Genomic DNA, 12,544 nt, shown 5'->3' with positions numbered 1-12,544 from the left:
TAACTCAGGGAACTTTGTCAAGGTCACTAGAACTCTTGCACTATCTCACCATAAACGTCCTGTTTCCATGAAGATTCATCCCATTTTCTGTATGTCACACTTAAAATCTTTCAAGTGCAGCTGACTGTTAAATCTTAAAAAGCGCAGAGCACTGAGTTTACAGAAGAAGTTTCAAGGCACACAAATAGCCTTTAAATCTAATCATGTATGATAATTATTTTAAATGACTGATCATTGATTATGCAGCACTATAGAATTGACTAGACTTTCAGCACATTCCTTGATTTCTTATAGAAAGTCAGCATATTACGATCTTGTGTATCATCAAATTAAAGGTTACACCAGAGATTACTTTACTTTTATTTTTGATTCACTTTTGTCACTGATAAAAGTTTGAACTGGAATTCAGTGATTAAGAATTAATCAGCAGTGAGTTGTGTCGACACAGCAAAGTGTCTTGCCAGATATGCATGTGACTGATATCAACTACTGGTTGTAATTTTAATGGTGGATTTGATTCACTCTTTTATCAAGAAGATGTGTGTGCCATCCTCCTTACCTCTTTTTAAAGCCATTGTTGAAAATTTATGGCAGTTACATAAGAACACAATTAAAATCCATCTAATAACATTCATATATTTGACGGTCTGAGGTGTAACCCGGAGCGGTCCTCAGCAGGAAAAGGGTGGAATGCCCACTCCTGGTCAGGAACAAGTCAAAGATCCTCGTCACCTCCAAAGCCCACCAGCGGAGCCTCTGCTTCACAACAGCAGCTGTTATTTTTAATTTTTAATATAATTGTTCTGTCCTGTTTCAAATTAAACATTTTATATGGAGATATTACACTCTGGCTTTTCTTCACCCTATACTTCATTCTGCTCAATAAAATGTTAATATTGTCTTAAACAGTAATGATTTTATTTTTTATACTATAAAATAAAGCTATTATCTCTATATGAATACATATTACCATCATGAAGAGAGCTGTGCTGTGCAACCGATTGAAAGCAGAAAATGTAATGCTAGGTGACACGGCCATCATGGGGTGTATCTGGGATGATCAGGAAGAGGAGTACAGAAGTCTGGTGAGGAACTTTGTCGCATGGAGTCACACAAACCACCTGCAACTCAACACCTCAAAGACTAAGGAACTGGTTGTGGACTTCGGGAGGTCCAGAGAAGGTCCACTGCCGGTTCAGATAGAGGGGGAGGAGGTGGAGGTGGTCAACAAGTACAAGTACCTCGGGCTGTGGGTGGACAATAAACTGGACTGGTCATGCAACACAGAGCACCTGTATAAAAAAGCCCAAAGCCGACTGTACTTCCTCAGGAGGCTGAGGTCTTTTAACATCTGCAGGAAGCTCCTGAGGATGTTTTACCAGTCGGTGGTTGCTGGAGTACTTTTCTATGCTGTGGTGTGCTGGGGGAGCAGCACAGCAAAGAAGGACTCATCCAGGCTGGAGAAACTGATCAGGAAGGCTGGCTCTGTGGTCGGCATGAAGCTGGACACTCTGGTGACAGTGGCAGAGAAAAGGACATTAAAGAAACTGCTGGACATTATGAACAATGCTGGGCATCCTCTGCACACGGCCATAAACAATCAGAAGAGTCTGTTCAGTGACAGGTTGCTTCTCCCCAAGACAAGAACTAACAGACTTAAAAACTCCTTTGTCCCACACGCCATCAGACTGTTTAACTCCTCTCTGGAGGGGAGAGGGAGGGGAAACAGGAGGACAAAGGAGGGGGGAACAACTAAGCTGTAGTGCCTCTGCACCTCACTGTACAATACCTTGTGCAATACTTTTTGTAAATAGTCAACAGTGCAATAGACTCAATACTTGAAATGTGCAATTCACTTGTATTTTTATTTTTTTTATTCCTATTTATTCTATTTATCCCCTTTGTATATTTTATTTATATTTGTCTCTGTATTTATATATGTGTGTGTGTGTGTGTGTGTGTGTATATATATGTATATATATATATATATATATATATATATATATATATATATATATATATACACATACATACACACACATACATATATATATATATATATATATGTATGTGTGTGTATGTATGTGTATATATATATATATATATATATGTATATATATATATATATATATATATATATATATATATATATATATATATATATATATATATATATATAACAATTCTCTTTTTGTAACTGTAACTTCGGTCGTTGCTGTGCTTTTCTTTGGAAGTCGAATTTCCCAGAGGAACCCACCCGAGGGATTAATAAAGTTCTATCTTATCTTATCTTAGGTGGTTGTTGTCAGTGTGCCCTCACTCGATGATCTTGTTCTGTATTTAATGATGCGTTTGGCACCAAACTCAGGATGTTGATCCAACCGTCAGTAAAAGTGTTTTCACTTGTTCCCAGCAGAGGGCAGTGCAAGACAGTCAGAGTTTATGTGCCTCTTTTCTCTGTTCCCTTGACTATGATGCTTTAATGCAGATCTTCCCAAAGTGTGGGGCGCAGAGCCATTGCAGGGGGGGAATGAAATCACGGACAAACAGTATCCCACAGTTGTTTATGTTGTTGTTTATGTTTTTAAGCCCATTTTTCACAGAGAGGTATTTTTTGAAAAATGTATTGACATTGACATTTGCCGTGTTGTGGCGTTAACGTCATTTCAACGAGATTAACGCTGACAGCACTAGTGGGAACACAACGAATATGACTGCACATTTACACCGACATCATCCTAGTGCAAAGACAGGTGGAAGCAGACAAAAACAACAAGCATGCATGCTACAAACTTTACCCGAGTCATTTAGACAGCCGTTAGCACATGATTCTCCTTATGGGGACCTGATATGTTTAATATTGTGGCGAGCTCAGACAAGGAGGAGACGGAGGTGTCGTTTGGTCTTGCTTCCCGTGAGCTAGCCAGGGAGCACAGCCGTTTATTGACATCTGCAGAAGAACACTGCCGCTAGCTAACTGCTCAGCGCGGCAACAGCACAGCAACAACAACAACACCACACAGGGCGCCCTCTGACCCCGGAAGGACACACCGTCGCAGCGAGAGGGCGTCACCCGTCACTATGGCAACATAAACAAAACATAACTGTACAAACAGAACCCCGAACAGCCCTGACCCGCTACAATATGCTGCTGAGAATATAGCCCAGAAGAAGCGTATAGTATAGCTTTTATTTTGGAAAGAGCCATTTCTCTGTAATAAACTCTCTTTTCCAAAGATGAGTGATTCCTCAATCAGATACAGGGCTTGCAAAATCGCTAGAGAGCGACAGCACTGATTGGTGAGTGATGATAATTTGTGCACCAATTCCTCTGACATCGTCTTATCAATCGTTAGCTTACTATGCAAACATGACAAGTGAAATCTCCCGCAGCTTAAACATAGCAGAGGTTGATCGCGCAGAGAATCGCTGACCGTTATGTGTGTGTGTGTGTGTGTGTGTGTGTGTGTGTGTGTGTGTGTGTGTGTGTGTGTGTGTGTGTGTGTGTGTGTGTGTGTGTGTGTGTGTGTGTAAAAGCAGCAGGATATATATTTTAGTTCTGCTGAGCCAAATAAGACAGGTCAGGGTGAAGAAGTGACAGCCAAAGAAAAGCTTACCACAAAACGGAAAAGTTATGACAAATCAGACTATAAGGCAAAAAGAAAGTGCAGCTTTATGGTTTCATGGACAAAAGAATTTCTGTGGCTGCGATATGACGAGCTATATAACCGGGGCTGCACATAAGTGGTCCGCAGGTGCGCATTCGCTGTCCAAAAAAAAAAAAACAAAAAAAAAAAACGCGCACAAGATATGAAGTTGCAACGCGTGTTTGCATACATAAGATTTTCTGGAGGAGGACAGACTCTTAAAGTTTAGAACTCTTAAAGATGTCGAAGAAGCTCCTTTAAGCAATTACTTTGGTGTTCCTCCACCTCCAAAGAAATGTCAGAAGGAGTCCGAACCACAAAAGAAGCGCGTATTCTCGGAAAAGTGGTTGCAGGAGGTGAGCTGGCTTCAAACAAATGATGAACGCACAGAGATGTGGTGTGGAATGTGCCGTGAAAATCCCACTCTAGCGGACAAAAACAGTGCTTTTTATATGGACGCAAACGCGCGTTGCAACTTCTTATCTGGTGCGTCTTTTATTTTGACAGCGAATGCGCACATGCGGACCACTTATGTGCACCCGTGTAAATAACATAATGTTCTGCCTGGTGTGTTGTTGGTTTTCTCTCGATTTCTGAGTCGACAAGCGCCTTTGTTACTGGGACCAGTCACATTAGAACCCATGAGAAATGCATTATTGCTCAGTCTGCAATATCTTTCCGGGAACAAACACCAATTGCAAATAACATACTAAAAATAAACCTGAAAAATCTGTTTAGAACAGCTACTATGTTGCAAAGAGTGAACTACCACTGGCAAAATTTAGCAGTCTTTGCAAACTTCAAAAAGCAAACGGCCTCGATCTTGGTTCCACTTGTCTCTTACCCGTGACTTCAGTGGAAATGTCAGATTCAGGATCTGACACAGACTGATTCATGTCCTACACAGTTCTTACAAGTTCATAGAAATTTCTGTTCAATTAGAACCAAGTATTTGAGTTGATGATTGTAATTTTTATACAATGTTGTAATTTGTTTTTCAACAATTTTTTGATTAATGTTTTGTTTCCTTTACAATATTATACTTTAATGTATAATATTGTAAAGGAAACAAAACATCAATCAAAAAATTGCTCTCTTTTTTATTCGGGCTACTTACATTTATTTTGGGCTACCAAAAACTGAAGAGTCCCTGCCCGAAGGGCTACCAGGGATTTTGAAATTTTGAGAGCCCTGAGATATATTTATTTTTTTAATTACTTTTGTTTCAGCAACATTAAATTTAAAAACTGTACTTTTGAGTTAAAATATATATTTATAATTTTAATAAATGACAAATTAAAAAGGCATGAACATTTTTTTTGTATCGAAAAAACATCGAACCGCGACACCAAAGTATCAAACCGAACCGTGAATTTTGTGTATCGTTGCACCCTAGTAGTTACATATGGTTAAAATGATTCAAATGCAGTAAGTATACACGTTTTTCATATAAATAAAGTCTATAACTTAATTATTGTCTGTAGCCCACATAATTCAACACTTTAGTTACATAAAACATGTGAGTTTTGATGCTATGTACTGTATAGCCTGTATGATAAAATAAATATGTAGCCCAATAAGTATAAAATCCAGAAAGCTACACAACCCTGGAGCACTTCTGTTGTGTTTTGTACGTGCTTCTGAGTTTTTACGTGTTTTGGAGTTTGTACATGCTTTGTCTGTAGGGGCCACATAAATATACTTTTGTTTATTCACTCCACATAAAATGTAATAAATAAATCATATAATACAAAAACTAACTATTCACAGTTCAACTTTTAACTATTTAATTTTTCTGCTTTTTCCTTTTAAACAAATTTAAAGTGAAACTACACAAAACACTGCAAACCACAACACAATTAAATATAAATTAAAATATGAAGATGATGCACATTCTCTGTCATATGGACCTGCATGAATAAACTTTCTGAATCCTTTATCATCCTCAACTGAAAATAGTTGTGGATGATTACTGTACCTTTCTAATGAGACTCTCTTTCTCTCTCTCTCTCTCTCTCTCCCTCCCGCTCTGTTCCTGTGCTACTGCCAGTGTAACTACCGCCCCTCCCCCCTCTTCCCAGTGCAAAGCACAAGGCTGTGGCTAATATTTTTCAATTTCATCCCTAATTTCTTTAATTTCTGAAAGCAGTGAAGGGTCTTGTGTGGTCTTGTGTTGTTGTTCGGTTAAAAAAAGGTTCTCCTTCTCTTTTTTGTACACCTCCTCTCTGTTGTTTTTTTTTAATTTACTAAACTTCTTTAGTTCCTCCATATTGGACTTATTATTTAATATTCCCACATTTAGCCTCCATAATGTATTTTTCTCCTGTCCTTTCAAATTAACTATAAGGTGGATTGCACAGTGGTCAGATACATCTGCTTGTTGAATTTCAAACTCTTTTACCCTATTTAAATCATTATTATTCATGAAGAAGTAATCGATTCTAGCATAACTATTGTGGGGGGGGGGGGGGGGGGGGGGAGAATAGTGTGTATAGTCTTTTTTAGAGGGGTGAAACTCCCTCCATATATCAACTATCCCGGAGACAGAGGAGAAAAAGGAACAAGATTAAAAACAAAAATCGTCTCTGCCTGCTTGTCTGACAGGATCTTTGGATGCTCCTCAGTGAGGGGCAGCAACATCTTGGGATCGAAACAAAACAAATGGGTTTTCAGTTACACTTAAAACTGACATATGGATTTATACTGTAATACGGGCAGATTCAATTACTCACTTATCATTTCAGCTTTTCACTGGCTATCCAGTTTTTCCACCTCTTCTGTTTTGGGTGGACAGGAGATCTGCCAATACTGACAAGATACACAGGGCCGGAATTTGAGGTGTGTTGCATCAAGAAAAGAGTAATACTGACAACGAGTAACACTCACACAAAAACTTAACTCATCATCCTCTGTGGGGGCATGAAAGCTAAGAAAGGACAAACAAATAAAACATGAAGAGATAAGCCAATGGAGAAAAAAGGCAGACGGTGAGGGGACAGCAGAGCAGACTGTTGTTAGCTGTTCTAATGTAGGTAACACAAAATACCAGTAAAATTTCCCTGTGACTGTACTCGGGGTAAATTGTGAGTAATCCTTAGGCTGCCATCAGCTTAATGTCTATAGTGACACCATTTGAAATCATGTTTCAGCAATAGTTCTGTTTAATTTGAGTTCACATTGACATAAATGTGTGGAAAGTGCTGAGCACAGGTATAACACTTCATGATCACTTTATGGTTTGCTATAGAACAAACATTCAAACACATTTTGAATGTAAATCCCCTTATTCAAATCTATTCAAATATCGCTATGCCTTACTGGCAGACACAAGACTATATCTGGTAAACATCTGTTTCTTTCCTTTAGTGACCTTAACATTTCCATATGCAGATAACAGAATGCAAACTCTGCACAGCATCACATGAGTGAATACTTTTGGTGTGATTTCCAGTTTTAGTTGGATGGGTTTCCATAAAGTTGAGACTGTACTTAAAGAAAACAACAACAAAACGCCCTATTGTTTTTTTGTACAAGTTTTTGTACAAGTATGTTTTCATGACCAAATTGTGAATGAGCTAAAAAAAAAAAAGCCCTGCGTTTTTTTTTGTTTTTTTTTTAAAGAAATAAACGCTTTTATTTAAAGTAAAATGAAACTAACTAGAAAGGTTGGGATACATCGGTTTGCAAATTTCTTAATCCCCAGTAGACTAGAGTCCTGGAATATCTTAAATCAATGAAACATCTATTCAAACCATAGTTTACATTCTGGTTCGTGTATTATAAACTATTACTTATAAACTATTATAAACATTGTTTCACCTTCTTGACCACATTTCATATTTTGAGCAATAGCGTATTTTCATGTACATAAGTGCAATTTAAATAAAATTGCTTCACGTTTATACTGAAGTACAGTACTTAAGTAAGTGTAGCCTTGAGTGCATTTAGGGCTTCTTGTAGCAGAAGAAGTTCCTTCTCAGCTGGCAGTTTCTCATGCTGAAGGATGCAGTACCGTTCTTCTCAAGGACGCCACAAAAGCTGTGAGATGGGCAGCTTGGAATATTTTCATATTGCATCTGCTCTCCACTCACCCACAACCACTTACCAGCCAGGTTACACAGGCCTGTCCACACCTGCCAACATTAAACAGAGAGGTCCACATACAAAAACTTGTAACAAATAAAGAGTTTCTCAATACAAATACAATGTAGGAAACTGGCCAACCTCATCAGTGGTAGCCTCTTGTGCTCTCTCTCGTGCATAAGTATGTTCAAATGGAGAGATCAGCGTGACCAGGTCGTAGCGGTGGTTCCAGTCTGAAAAGGTTGGATTATTTGTGTTGACTCTATCCAGAGACCTGCAGTGATCCAATGCCTCCTCCCACGTCTTATTCTCCTTCACCAGAACCAAAGGGTCAGTATAACATGTGAAATGTCGCTCCAATCCACAATCGCTGGCTACCCATTTTCCATTTCTCTTAAAAACACAGTTTCCCTGTGCATTTGCTTCTGCAAGAACAAGGAGAAGTAAAGTAGTGAGAATGCACTGAGAAGTTTTCAGAGAAGGTTTGAAGACCAAATTGCATCTGAGATGTTGCATCTGTATGCGCTCAAATATTCATCTTTTATTGTTTGCGTCAAAAAGGCCTCAGCATGTTTCATAAATGTACTGTAGATAATAGTATAGGCAAGATATAATAGATACAATAGATATAATAGATTTGAACTTTAAAACAAATAAATGTTAGCCTAACAGAAATACTGTAATACAGTTATACAAATATAATTCAGTTACATGTTCCTTACCAGTTATATGTTCCCACATGGTGAAGGTGGCTATCTCATCATCTTGGGACCATTTCCATGGACTTGCTGCATCTTCTCGGTATAATCCGATCCAGCCGTGCTGAATAAAACGTTCATTTTCTTGCTTGTTTCTGACAGTGACCAAATCAGTGTACTTGTGCCTGCAGTATGCCTGTGCATCTCTCCATGTCATGATGATAGAAGGGGAGTCATATGCAACTTTCAATTCCCCACAAACAGGAGAAAGGAAGAGCAGCAGTTGAATGAAAATGCATGTCTTTGTCATCATGTTTTCCACAGGAGGATGACACTAGAGAAAGAAAAGCATCCACAGACAGGAAAGAAATTGAGAGAAATCTATAGTGAAGCTCTGCTTTATTCACTATGTAGTTTTACTCATATATACATATGATGTGAAAAGCTGATTATAAACCTGCATTCATGCACTCTACCTAACTTAAAGTAAGAGAACTTACCTTGCATGTGTTAGGAGGGAAGCTCTGAAACTTAGTCTGATGATGACATTTCCTTGTCAAGTCTGGGAATTACTCATTTTACTAAGACATTTTACTAGTAAATTGTCCCTGTTGAAAAGTCTAACTACTTTTCAACAGGAAGCAAAGCAGCAACATTCAAATGCTTTATGATAAATCAAATGTGTCGCACACGTTTACTCCATTTCTTTTTATTGCCTTCAGTTCCCACTTTCTGCAAGTTCTCACCACTTGCAAGCAGCAAACTATCAAAGTGGATGTTTTTTGTGTTTACGTTTATGTGTCCAGGCATGCTATGTATGAACTTGTGTGTTTATGTGTGGCTGATTGGGACCTGATGTATGTAAAAACAAAGAATTACGTGATTAAAAAAACCAAAAAAACAATTTTACCTGATTTTTTTTCTGAGGACATTCGTTTTCAATTTCCATAGAACAGTGGCAGAATAATGTCCTCGTAATATCAGGCCCTTGTAGAGCAAAATTTAGTATTTTGGTCTAGAATGAGGCATGCTGTATAAAGCACTTTGAGTAGAAAAGCACTAGATAAGAACCAGTCCATTTACCGTTATAAATACAGCCTTTTTGTGTTGTTATTTGTCTTGTAATATTCGAAACTACCAGACTGCGGCTGCACACAGCAGACAAGAAGAAACGGTTAACCGTTCCACACAGCTGAGACACTATTACGCACAACATTTTAACACAGCAATACAAACAGGCCTAACTGGGCACAGCTAACTACAGTCTATTACATTTTGCATATTTCAGATAGATAGATAGATAACTCTTTATTGTCATTGCACAGTCATACATAGTACAATAGTTCAATGAGATTGGAAAACTGTCCTATGTCGGCACTACATGTAACACAACACGACATGATATGACACATCACAACGCAACACAAGCAACACAACACAGTATATTAACTTAGTAATAAAAAGAAGAAGAATAAGTGTATTGCACACTGTCATTATTGCACATTAATTATTATTGCACCTTGTTATAAATATAAATATTATTATTGTTATTGTTTTAAACATTGTTACTCCCCCCCCCCCAAAAAAAAGTCCAGGGAGGTAGCCAGTCAGGTCAGCTATTTGCATTGATCAGGGCTGTTGCCCTGTTGTAAAAGCTGTCATTGAGTCTGTTTGTCCAGGACCTCAGCAGCCTGAACCTCCTGCCCGACGGCAGCAGCTTAAACACCCGGTGTCCTGGGTGTGTGCAGTCCTGTAGGATGCTGTGTGCCCTCTTGAGACAGCGAGTGCTGTACAGGTCCTTCAGGGAGGGAAGAGGATGTCCAATGATTTTTTGGGCCATATTGATGACCCTCTGGAGTGCCTTTCTGTATGCTGTGGTGCAGCTGGAGAACCACACACCGATATAATATGTCAGCACACTTTCAATGGAGCAGCGGTAGAAGACGGTCAGCAGCTCCTTCTTCAGGTCCATTTTTCTGAGGATTCTCAGAAAGTGGAGACGCTGTTGGGCCTTCTTTAAAACCGCAGAGGTGTCTCCATTGGAGGTCTGTGTCTATGTGCACACCCAGAAACTTGAAACTGGAGACCCTTTCCGCGCACTCCCCGTTGATGCTGACAGGCTGCAGCTCAGACTTCCTCCTTCTGAAGTCAGCTACTAGTTCTTTTGTCTTGGTGGTATTTCACCTGACTCAAAAGGCAGATTTGCAAAACATGCAACGTAGCCAATTGCCCTTCTGCAGAAAGGGCAGTAGTGTTAATACTGCTTAATTCAATGCAACCCTACAGGGACAATTCTAAGAGTTTCCAGGGGGATCAAACCTTTTAATGTGCTGTTCCTCTGTTGTGCTCCGTTTTTAAGCTGGTAGTTAAATAAATATTTAAATAGAAAATAATGTTTTCATATTACTGCCATGGCTTATGATAGGTAATGGGGTTAGGTCATTTTGAAAAAACTGACTGGGTGCTGTGATGCTTGTCTGGAAGTATTAACTTTTTGTTATCGTTTTTTGGCCATAAAAACTGAAAAAGCATTAAATATGTAGTCTTTAAAAACTGGAATTAGAAGAAATGCAAATGTGTTACACCATAATTTGGAGAGTTTTTGTATTCATATATCAAATAAACAACAATTTTTATTCTATGAATAAAACCTGTGTGAACTTCATCTCACATAAAATTATATTACTTAGTGGAGAATAAATTTGTCTATAGTATCGGGTGTTATTTTGGGGTTTAATGAATATTATGAGTTCTATTGGTCGTTGTGGATCGTTTATGGTTGTTTGTTGATGTGATATGCCCCCGGTCCCTCGTCTTCCTGTGTACGCATTTGAGTGTGTGTGCTGTGGTGTGTTAGTTTTGCTGCCACACCAGGCCTGGAGAGTCTCCCGTCTTTGAGCCAGCCACACCTGGGATTAATCACTCAACTGTTGCCGATCTGAATAATCAAGAAGCCCTACATAAGAGAGTAGTGGCGCGATATTGTTAAACTAGGAACACAGTTAGTGCTCATGCTTGTGTTACTGCGTTCTCAGTTATTCTCCTGTTTGAATGGTGAAGGCATATTTGTCGGCTGGTGGATGGGAATGTAGCATAGCATAGCATAGCATCTTTATTTATAACGCACTTTACATCCAACAATGTTGACCAAAGTGCTACAAATATAAAACAGAGAGGAAACAGTTTAAATTACATATAAAATATCTTAAAATTAAAAATAATATAATTAATAAGAAACGTATTAAGAGACATCAACAAGTCCTGCTGTGCTAAAAGCCAAGGTAAATAAATATGTTTTAAGACGTGATTTAAAAACAGATAAGGAAGGTGCCTGTCTAACATGTAAAGGCAACTCATTCCACAGTTTTGGTGCTGCCACAGCAAACGCCCGATCCCCTCTGAGCTCACGATTAGTCCTGGGCACGCTCAGGAGGAGCTGGTCTGCCGACCTGAGGGACCGGGAAGGTATGTATGGATGAAGAAGCTCAGAGAGGTACACAGGGGCAGCACTGGACAAACATTTAAAAACAAATAAAAGCAGCTTAAAATGGATCCTAAAATGCACGGGCAGCCAATGAAGTGAATATAAAACTGGGGTGATATGCTCGTATCTATGAGTGCCAGTTAAAAGGCGTGCAGCAGCATTCTGGACTAACTGCAGTCGAAAAACAGAAGATCGACTCACCCCAAAATAAAGAGAATTACAGTAATCCAGCCGAACGGTTACAAAAGCGTGGATTACTGTTTCAAATTGCTGCATGGTAAGAAAGTGCTTAATTGTTGCCAGTTGCCTCAGATGAAAGAAACTAGACCTTACAACCAACCCGATCTGGCTTTCAAGCTTAAACTCAGGATCCATTTTAAAACCCAGATTAACAATCTCTGGTTTACAGAATGATTTCAGGGATTGCAAATCAACACACGGAACAGCAGTGGAGGCAGGTCTGAACACCATTACTTCAGTTTTAGAATCATTAAAACAAAGAAAGTTTAGCGCCAACCACGACTTGACGTCCTCCAGACATGTTTGTAAACGATTTACAGACGACCCATCTTTCTTTTTAAGAGGAACATAAATCTGGCAGTCATCTGCATAATAGTGAAACGAGAGTCTGT

The sequence above is a fragment of the Rhamphochromis sp. 'chilingali' genome (genome assembly GCF_963969265.1).
Source record: "Rhamphochromis sp. 'chilingali' genome assembly, chromosome: 21".
Lineage (NCBI taxonomy): Eukaryota > Metazoa > Chordata > Actinopteri > Cichliformes > Cichlidae > Rhamphochromis > Rhamphochromis sp. 'chilingali'.
Note: the sequence above shows the minus strand (reverse complement) of the source record.